General features: G+C 33.9%; 1 long non-coding RNA gene across 2 annotated transcripts; it reads left to right on the forward strand.

The window, feature by feature from the left end:
• Window positions 1-8163: 8163 nt before the first annotated feature.
• LOC118751638 lies at window positions 8164-9282 on the forward strand. Of its 2 annotated transcripts, none has more exons than XR_004994573.1 (3): window positions 8164-8369; window positions 8445-8614; window positions 8779-9282. It is a non-coding gene; the product is annotated as an uncharacterized LOC118751638 (long non-coding RNA). The 2 variants fall into 2 exon arrangements; XR_004994574.1 differs by having other exon boundaries at window positions 8169-8215; window positions 8332-8614.
• The last annotated feature ends 6 nt before the right edge of the window (window positions 9283-9288 follow it).

The raw sequence follows: 9288 nt of genomic DNA on the forward strand, positions 1-9288 counted from the left end.
GGGTTGCCTGAGGTCTAGCTCGACGCAATAGACTCCGGCGCCCACTCCATCAGCCATTTTTGATCCATCCGTGTAGATGTTATACGTTCCGCTGGCGGGTCGCGTGCTCATTCGCCATCCGCCCTCCTTAACCGTAGCTTTAAACCTTCTTTCCCAGATGAAGCGTGGGGTATGTGGTCTATTTTGTCCTCCATCCCCCTGCATATCGAACTGTGCCCGAAGGTTCTTGCGGAGAATTCACCTAAGGCCATCAATCTAGTGGCGGATTTCGCTGCAGTGCACTCCACCGCGATGTCGATTGGTGGTAGGTCAAGTAGCCTTTCAAGTACCGCCGTTGGAGTGGTCCTTAGCGCTCCTGTTATGCACAGTGCAGAATTATCAGTGCAAATTAATTTCAAGTAACAAAAAAAATAATGAAAGATCTGGCTTCTTCCGTTATTTTGTTTTGCGTTGCTGTTCGTTTTCGTCCCAATAAAACATAAAAAAGTGCATCTTTCACGCATCGTTTTTAACGAAGATTTTCCGAATTTGCTGAGGTTGCGGTTTTATCGGGAGTGTCGGGAAAAGATTTTGGTCCCGTCCCGCCCGCAAAATTTCACAGACCTTCCCGATACCGGCCATCACGGCCAATTTAAAATCAGTGCCGTGGGTCCGCAGGCCCCGATATCTCGCGACCATCTCTAGGCTGAAACTATCGATAGTTTTTGATAATTTTTGTTTTTCTTATACCCGATTTACATGATTCAAGTACTTGAAAGGGATTCTTGCTCATTCTCTTTTGTGTTTTCTATTTCACGTTTCAATTCTGTTGAATTAAAGTTTTTGGTTCTTTAAAGGGGAAGCAACGAAAATGCCAAAAGCAAAGCAAGAAAGTTGAAACGACTTGACGGTACAGACGCATGTGTACTCGTCCCTTTTCTTTTCACCTCCTCTCTTCCACATGCGAGCAGAATTGAATTCAATACTTGAACTGTGTAAAAGCAGACTTATATTATTGTTTTATCGCTTATTGTCACTTTCCATTAGGGTTGCCAACCGTACTATAATAAGGTGCAATCCCGTATTCCTCGGACTCGGACTAGTAAAACTGTCAAAAAATAAGAATTCGCTCAGAGCGAGAGAGTAACATTGAAAAGTACGGGATCGCTTTCTAGTAAAAAATGGTAACTTCTGTCAACTTCAACATAACCTCCAAATTTTGGTTGTAAATTTTTGCTTATTTTGTATGTAAACACACTCAGCTCACATATGTAAATAACCAAAAATACTTTCAAATTCATTAAAATCCACTTAAACAAGTAATTAAATACTTTTCAACATGAATTAGCGGGGTGCACTTTTCTTTTGTTTACAATTTGGTTGCCAAACACACTACAGCTGATCGTTTGACACATTTACCAGAATTTACCAGCAAAAAATTCTCGGACTAAAACTGATAACTTCTGACAGAGAGAGAACCGTATTCACTCTCTTTTTTGTCCTCTCAATAGTCAGAGAATCGAGTACGGGATCGATTTCCAGTATAATCTGACTGATTCTGCCTATTTCTGACTAGTCCGGACTCGTACGGGATCGCAGCTATATATAGTATTGTACTATTTTTGGGCCTGCGTACTATATACAGTTGGAAAAAATATAGTATGCAGAAGTACTATATTTCTTCAATTCTAATTATAAATATATTTCAGTCATTTGTAAGAAATATTTTAAAATGGATGACATTTATACTGAAATATCAATATTAAAATAAATATTCTTTAAAACAAAGGGTCCACAGATGTACACATTTTTAAAAATACTTAGAAAGATTTACCAAATTTACTTAAAATTATTACAATTATGTTCTCTATTCCCACAACTTCCGCATTCACAGAAAGAGTCTTTTCTATTAAGATTTTGAAATGGTGAGATGAGAGAAATATACCGAATATCTCACTAATAAACAAGTAACTTTTGATTTATATTAATTTAAATATTGATTGCATAAGAAAGAAAAAAGATGTACACTTAAAAAGCCTTTTTACCTTTTCTTTAAAAAAAATACTATATACATTTGAAGTGTACTATATTTTTTCAGACTTTTTTTGAAAAAATACTATAAATTTCTTAGAAAATGTTGGCAACCCTACTTTACATGCGCATTTGATAAATCACCTTTTTAATAAAAAGATATTTCGGCAGCGTACATTAACCAGCACTTTCGTATTTCAGTGGGTGCAAAGAACGTAGATAACAAGAAGGGACAACTCGTAATATTTGTAGCGAAAGTGCGCAACAAGGGCGTGCCTTCTCTTTTGCCCTAGTGCGTTTTTTGATTGGATGAAAAGAGAAGGCACGCCCCTGTTGCGCACTTTCGCCACAATTATAACGAGTTGTCCCATCTTGTTTTCATACTTTCTTTGGTGGGTGTTTTGATAAGTGAAAAATATGGATAGTTTCGTGAAGAGAACTGAAAAAGGTAAATAACTGATATTGAACAAAGTAAATATGTAGCTCTAAAAAATCTAATTTATTCCATAAACCACGACTCCTTCCGATTCGTATGAAGTTTTGCTGTGCTTTAATCACGCAAAATATTTTAATAAAAGTTTTGAAAAATTCCTGAAGAAAACGGCCAAAATAAATTTTTCATTCTGTGAGATTTCTAAAAATGGATTTAGCAACCTTTCACTCTAAGCTTTACTGATTTTGTAAATGTTTTTTTTTACAAATATGCCCAGCGCAATATAAAGCCAAATTATAACTTTGAAAGACTATCGAAAACTATCGATAGTTATCGAGGGTTTCTAAAGAACTATCGCATTCCATCGATAGTGTCGACTATCGATAGTTTCAGATTACTAAAGGCTCTGTTATTAATTGCTTTCCATTTTATTAAAAAAAAGCGAATATGAAGCGAGGAAATTTGTTCAATAAGAATTTCGTTAGGAAATAAACCAAAATGCTTTAATATACAAATCCATTGAAAAAAAAAATAGTTTTTTTTTAACAATAAATTCTAAAGATTAATAAAAAAATAAAACTAATAAAAAAAAAGAAAATAATACTAAAAAATAAAAAATCCTCTACATCCGAGGAGTACTCGAACCCGGACCCTCCCCCGGTTAAATGAAAAACACCCGGGTAATGCGACATAAAGCTTCTTGTACAATCTTTTTGGTGAGGATAAATATTTTTTCAGTGAGAACATTTTTTTCTATTTTTTTTTTATGTCTAGAATGTATGTGCTCCTAACCGCTAGCCTGACTAGACGCAGACAAGAAAAGTAAATTAAAAAATTAGTTTCTGTACTTAAATTCGAACTTCTAATTTTTGTAAATGCATATACATACATGCATGTGTACATATGTATGTATGTATGCATATTTTAAAAAATATTAAATATTAATATTTTAAAACAGGGACCGAGAACAAATTGTATGATCGAAACTAAATGGCGTTCTCGTAGTTTTGTTCCTAAGAACGCGTCAAAAACAAAACCAAACTGAGAACAAATCTGACGAGAACGTTCTCATTGGGAATTATATAAGAACAAAAACCCTGTGGAACGTTCCCAGAGAGAACAAAATGCGAACAAAACTTTCGAAAACATTTCTAAGAGAATAAAATGCTAAGAAATTTCTCTTGAACATTTTGGCAAAAAACGGGAACAAAATTCTAAGGAACTTTCTCTCGAAGAACAATTCGGGAGCTATAGTTCCAGGAACTTTCTTACAGAGAACGAAAAAGGGAACAAATCTTCTCTGAACTATCTCATAGCGTTCCATTACTTTGAAATGTTTAAATATTAAAGTTAATCAAAAAGAACTGAAACATAATTATGCAAATAAGGTTAACGAAAGACTTAAGACACGAACTTTTCTTTCACAGAAAATGAAAAATTGTTCCATAAATGGACAGTTCACCCATGATGATAAAGAATCTGGAAGTTGAAATGATCCAGCTTTCCTCTGGCTTAGGATCAACTTCCGTGGTTCTCACTGAAACTACTTTTCCTCCGAACACGTTTTAACGTCTTAACGTTAATTCTCAAAACTTTTGTTCTCGCTTTGTTCTCTAGCAGGGCGTTTCCCAGACTTTTGATCTCTTTTTCTTTTGTGTTTTATTTTTTCGCTTTGTGTATTTCGGCTCACCCTGGTGTTGCTTTTTGTCAAGTGAATTATCAAATAGTTGGTGCCGTTCCCCTTATAATTGTTGTTGTCACATTCTAATTTCGGTCGTTTATTTGGTTGGCCCCTTTATGTTGTTGTTATTGGCACTAGAAGTGCATTTGGTACATTAGGTTGGTAGGCCACTTTTGGTACAAAAAGTAATAGGGCATTCGCATGAGGCGATTTTACAGGCAACAAAAGTTGAATACGAAGTTGAATGAGAAGTTGAAAGTGAAAAAGTTGCCATCCCTTTTCAGACGAGGCGATTTTGGATTCAACACGAATCGTTATTTACATTAATGAAAATGAATTTAAATCGCAAAATTGTATCAATATGCGTAAATTTGGTAAGCCAAGCGTTGGTAGAAATGCTTTTAGCGAAGCTGAAAGATAAAATAAGAGTAAAAAAGTAGAAAAGAAGAAAAAGTATGTATACAGAACAGTGTTGGCATTTTTGGTACAATTGTACTTGTTTGATACAATTTCATTTACAATATGTGACCTGGTCTACGGAAAGGGGGCTTAGGTGTCAAAAAATCAATTTTCACTTTTTGGTTGATTCGGATGGAAGATGAGATGCTTTTCACTTTTAACAGCTTTTTCACAGAAAACTAGTTTTCGCACGTAAGCTCCCTTTTCGTAGACCAGGTCACATATACTTTCCTACTACGCAGACTTTTTAATACAATTTTGTAATCAATACTAAAAATATATAGCCCTGAAAATTCACAGGAAGAAATTTTTTGTATTCTCTTTTGTTCGCCTGTTCGTATTTACCTTTGTAAGTTTTGAAAAATGGCTTGAACGAACCAGTATAATATAGCCTAGGCAAATTTTTAAAGAAACTTTTCGATACTAAGTTTTATTAAAACAAAATGTCGAAGTCAGCTTCATATAGAAACAAAGTCTTCGTTAGTTATAAGAAGAGATTTTTTTAAATATAATACCTTTACGGCACTCACATATTGACAAGATTTTACTATTTACTTTATTATTCTTTTAATTTTAATTATCTGTTTATAAAATATAATGTATTCTTTAAGAAAAAACTGTATAAACCCAAGATTAAATCTTTGCGAAACATCCAAAAACCAACATACTGTCGTAAAAATTTCGAGCTTTATTAATATTCTTTAGTTTTTAGCCCATTCAATTTTAGTATAATAAAGTGCAAGTTTAAAGTAGCTGGGACTTACCGTTGAACTTGGCAATTTTTTTTTTGTCGACGATGTCAGCTGTCAGAAAATTAGCAACACCTTCATCAAAGAAATCTTAAAAAACTTTGTTATATTAAAATTTAATGGGCTAAAAAACCGCACACTCAAAATAAATCTAGGAAATCGAATTAAAAAGTTCGAAAATTTTACGAAAGTGTGTTGGTTTTTTTTAATGTTGCACAAAGTTTGAACCTTGGATTTGTATGGCTTTTCTTAAAATATAAACTGTATTTAAAAAGAATAATTAAAATTGAATAATAATAAGATAAATGGTCAAATCTTGTCGTAAAGTTTTGATAAGCACTTGAAGTGCTATTAAAATGTCAAATTTTAGTACTGAATCCAAAGGAAAATGTCTCTTTTATCCATTAATAATAACTTAAATATGCTTTATGTTAAGATGTATACCTGAAAATGTGTACATACATATCTGCGTTAAATGCAGTACATGTGCGCGTGGAATCAATTTGTAAAAGTTTAAATACGTAAACGTATGTACATAAACAATAAAACTTTCTCATGAATATCATAAAATCATTGGTCTTGAAGGGAATATACTAAGAAAATGTATGTGCGAATTAAAAAGTATATACAATTTATAGCCGAAAAGTACATTTTTTGTATAGATTTCGTACTGAAGGAACAATTTTCTTTCCCAACACTGATACAGAATGTAAACAAACACAGGGTTGCAAGGAAAAAAAGTTGAACGAGCTCAAAGTTGGCTGGCGACCAACTTTGTTGGAAGCGATTAGTTGAAAGGCCGTTCGGACGAGGCGATTTTTGCTTTCAACTAAAAGTTGCCTGTAAAATCGGCTGGTGCGAAAGCCCTATAAGCTGACCAAGCTAGAAATGCAAGTCAAAAAAATACATCGATGTTTTTTTCGATTCGATACATCGAAACATAGCATCGATGGATATCGATGTATCGTATGAAATCATCGATAGTTTCGATGCATCGAATGAAAATACAGTTTATTTCAATTAAATATATACAACAAGAAAATGGAACAATCGTAACTTCGATAAGTGTATAAGGGAAATGTATTAATTTATTTTGTCGCAAGAAATTTTCTATACAAAAGTAATCAGCTGTGTCGCAAGGTGGAAAATTTTGCGACAAATGATTCATTAATCCCACTGATATAAAGTGTGCCAGCTAGCAATGACATTCTATTTCGGTAAACTTATTTGGCAATTTATTATCATAATTTTTTCCTTCATTTGACTTTTGAGTGAGGAATTATGAAGTATTTTGATTTGAGTAAAAATTAAAAAACATAAAAACATGTCAATAAATTCTTGCAGCTTGTGCAAAAGCACACATAACGTTACAGTACTGATGTTTTCAGTCCATCAGGATAAGGATCTAAGCCGAAATCGGGCAGAGGTATGCAACAAAACCAAGGGTTAATTCCAGAATTGAAAAAAGCGAAAATTACGAAGCTAAAATTTTGCTTTGAAATAAGCTTACATAAAACTGGCTGGCACACTTTATATTATTTCACTATGTCGGTAAGCTATGTGAAACAATTTTGAAAATTGTTATTTAAAATCTGTCCTAATTTCCAAATGGTTTTAGGGCCGGTTACTCAATGTCTGGTTAACACTAGTCACACGTCTTAGACTCCATGCATATAACAGGGAGTCGGTAACGTCAATAACGATGTTTAACCGCAGATTAGTGTTAACCAGACATTGAGTAACCGGCCCTAAGAGTGTCAATATCTTATCAATTAATACCATATTGAAGATGGTATTTTGGTACTAAAGGTTCCTACTAAAAAAGTAGCAATTTATTAGTGCAATAACATTTTGGATAATATTAATAGAATGTATGTATGTTATAATAGTGCATAAATAGCACAGTATAGACAGTAACCAACCTTTTTGGGTTGTTGTTGTAGTATCAGTTAGCAAAAGCCCTCAGCGGCAGCGCTTCGAGCGTTGAGATAGTAATTTAATGTCAATTAGTAGAAAAGTTCCATGTTGAAAAAACTTTTTTATTATGGCGAGAAAATTTTACATTGCTGTGCCAATTCGTAACTTTTTACTGCTGGAAATTTTTGACAGTTGCTCTGGTGCAAAAGAAGTTGAGCAATTAAAATCAGAAATTATACAAAAAAGACTTGTCTTTACTGACTTTTATTCTTCTAGAACTAAAAGCCATGCATTTATTAGACGCATTAGTAATAAAATTAGAACAAAAAAATTTTTCAAAACCGTCAGGCCGGGTTGAAAATTTTCATTCACCTCATAGTTAACAAAAATTTACAATCCGTAGTACTTTTCTATCAATTCGCAAATGCCGTTTGCACAAAAAAGGTTATGAAATGCGTTTTATTTAAATCGTTTAGAAAATGAGTCATTTATATTTACCATTTTATGTGGAATTATTCGATAAATTTCGTTTTACACTATACTTTTTGAAACTATTTGGAGTTAACTATTTTTTGTTTCTTAAAAGCAACCCTGCGTGCTTGGAAGGCGTGTGTACCAATAATTTCATCCCTAGCATCCCCGAGGAAGGCAGTCGCCAAATTCACCGAAGGTTGTTTACTGGTTATATTGTGATAAATAGTGAAAATCCACATTTCGAATAGTTGCTAGAGCGAAGAGTTTGGAAGCATACAAAATAATTTTAGTAGTGTACATTGCACACAAAAATCGATGCATCGAAAAAAATACATCGATATATCGATGTATATCGGAAGGTCCCAAACATCGGTTTAATTCGATACATCGAATAGCAAACATCGATGTTTCCGATGCATTGATGTTTTTTTTTTGCATCCCTAGACCAAGCCTTATGCTTATCCATTCACCTAAAGATTTTGTACTTTTATTGTAACTGCTTGTTCAAATTATAAATTCTTTTCACATAATATTTAAAGCTTTTAAAATCAAAATTATTTAATGACATTTCCTTTCTGAAATAAATTTTAAAAATTTTTCATTTACAGACAAAAATTCAACTGTCGGTTATCATTTAGATTCGTAGGTGGGTGTGTTTCAATAATTTTATTTGTTAACGATCCGATATCTGTACGTGCATTACCAACTTCGTAAATATTAGTGCTTTAGACATGCCTAAAACAAGCTGGGTTTGGAAGCATGCTTTTGTGATGAATGACGGATTCGTCAAGTGCGATGTATGTGACACCAAGTTGCATTATGGAGTATCCACTTCAACTGTGCGCAAGCACTTAAAACAGAAACACAAGCTTCTGTATCGGTAAAGGAAAGGTATGTGCCGAAAAACAAACTTTACTTCATCAGAGCATACTATTATAAATGTATGTACCAAAATGATAACAGTAGGCACCCTAAACCCATATAATTTAAGAAACAGAAAATACAAAGTCTGTAATCTAGGCAGTTAAGTTGATACTCTGTTCCGTTTCATTTAGATTTTTGCATGAAGATGAAAATGAAGATGAACGCTCTGATTCTAGCATACAGGAATCATTCAGTCCCGAGTCCGCAAACAACAATGAAGAAGGTGTTATGATTAAAAGACCGAGAGATTCGTCATCATCGTCATCGCAAGAAGCCGCGCCTCCTCATTTTCTGTCAAAAAGACAAGAGAATATTACCAAAGCTCTCGCAAAAATTTTAGCTATGTGCCAATTGCCATTGTCTTTTTCGCACAGTCAAGGATTTATTAACTTCATGAAAGAATTCGATTCCGGATATAAGGTGCCGTAACCCCAGGAAATAAAATTTTGGGACTTGCATACAGTGAAGTGAGGGAAAAGATCACAAAGCGATTAGAAACAGTATCATCAGTTTCTCTGACAACTGATGAGTGGTCTTCATTGGCAAATGAAGGGTATTTGTCCACGACCGTACACTACATTGATTATAGCTGGTCTTTGTGTACACATACGCTAAATACTGTTGGCATGGAAGAGCGCCCT

This window comes from Rhagoletis pomonella, unplaced genomic scaffold (assembly GCF_013731165.1).
Source record: "Rhagoletis pomonella isolate Grant_MI unplaced genomic scaffold, Rhpom_1.0 Rhpom_scaffold_00870, whole genome shotgun sequence".
Classification (NCBI taxonomy): Eukaryota; Metazoa; Arthropoda; class Insecta; order Diptera; family Tephritidae; genus Rhagoletis; species Rhagoletis pomonella.